Genomic DNA, 1,320 nt, shown 5'->3' on the forward strand with positions numbered 1-1,320 from the left:
CCAGTTTCCTCTAGAGAGGAGCGCTGTCCTCAACTATGCTGTGGTATCTTCTGGAGTTACGTCATTGGGGCTGGCAGCTTGGCTGTGTTGTCATTGGAGACTGAAAGTCTGTAACTGGAATCATTCCATAGAAGATTCTTGGGTTTAGAAACTCCAGCTCTCATATTTTCATGTTCCCAGCAAAGGTTGAGACTTGAGGACTTCCTTACTCACCATTACCACACTGTCACCGTCCTCCCAACTATCCTGTAACCAGTAACCAGCGGTCTGTGGAGACTCAGGTGCGGCAGAGAAGAGCTGCACTCCAGAGGCTGATTGTTGAGACTTGGAATGTTAAGTCCTTCTGAGGCATCTCTGGTGGACTTGAACATCCATGGTTTCATTGAACTGTGCATGTTACTCGTTTGCAAAACATGTCAACCACCCCTCTGAAGGGGATCTTCATGTCTTGGTTTAAAAATATGAAGCTGGCATGGAGATAAGGTATCTTTCTTGAGGTTGTTATTGTGAGTCACTGTAACTGAGATTAGTGCTTGGTTCTTCTGGTTAAACTCAGAGCATTTTCCTCCAATATGATCACTGTTCTGGTTGCAACTCCTGGATCATCATATCAATTTAGATGCCTTGGCCCTGCACAATTTTGTCTGGAAGCAGAGAGAAATGAAACTTGTTGAGTTGATAGCAGGTATGAGAGGACAGAGTTCAAAGTCAGTTTTTCATCTACACAGGGCAAGCCTGTGTGTTGTTCAGGAACAATGGGATAACAAGAAATATTCCTGCTCATATCCTCTGGCCTGCATGTAATCCTCAAATTAGGTTTGAATCCTTTAACTTTGAGATTTTTTTCATCCCAAGAAGCAAAGATATGAATAACTCTGGAAAGATGATCCTTTAAGCTGTTACCAGTTATTTGCATCGTAGGGAAAATAGCTTCATATTTTTTCTCGAGTGCACTTAGAGACTAAGCATTACAGGCTCATGTAATCTGCTGAAGGGGTGAGCCAGGGTACAGAGGAGCCAGTGAGAGTCAATGGATTCCTCTCACAGTGTCATCTAGGTTGTATTTAGGTGAAATGATGAAGCTAGAAACGAAACTCACTCTGCCAAGTGCACCGTGAGTCCAGAGAACTCCAAGCCTTCCACAGTAGAACTTCTCCACCGGGATTTTAAGACCACATCAAGAATAGATTTGACTCATTGAACTCCAGTGACAAAAGATCTGATGGGCTGTGTGCTGACATCAAGAGCATCATCTATGAAGAAGGTAAAAGGTTGTGAAAGACAGGAAAGAAAGACAAGAGCAAAGTGAAGGCCAGAAGA

This window comes from Echinops telfairi, unplaced genomic scaffold (assembly GCF_000313985.2).
Source record: "Echinops telfairi isolate 266 unplaced genomic scaffold, ASM31398v2 ScPeMD7_9;HRSCAF=40, whole genome shotgun sequence".
NCBI lineage: Eukaryota > Metazoa > Chordata > Mammalia > Afrosoricida > Tenrecidae > Echinops > Echinops telfairi.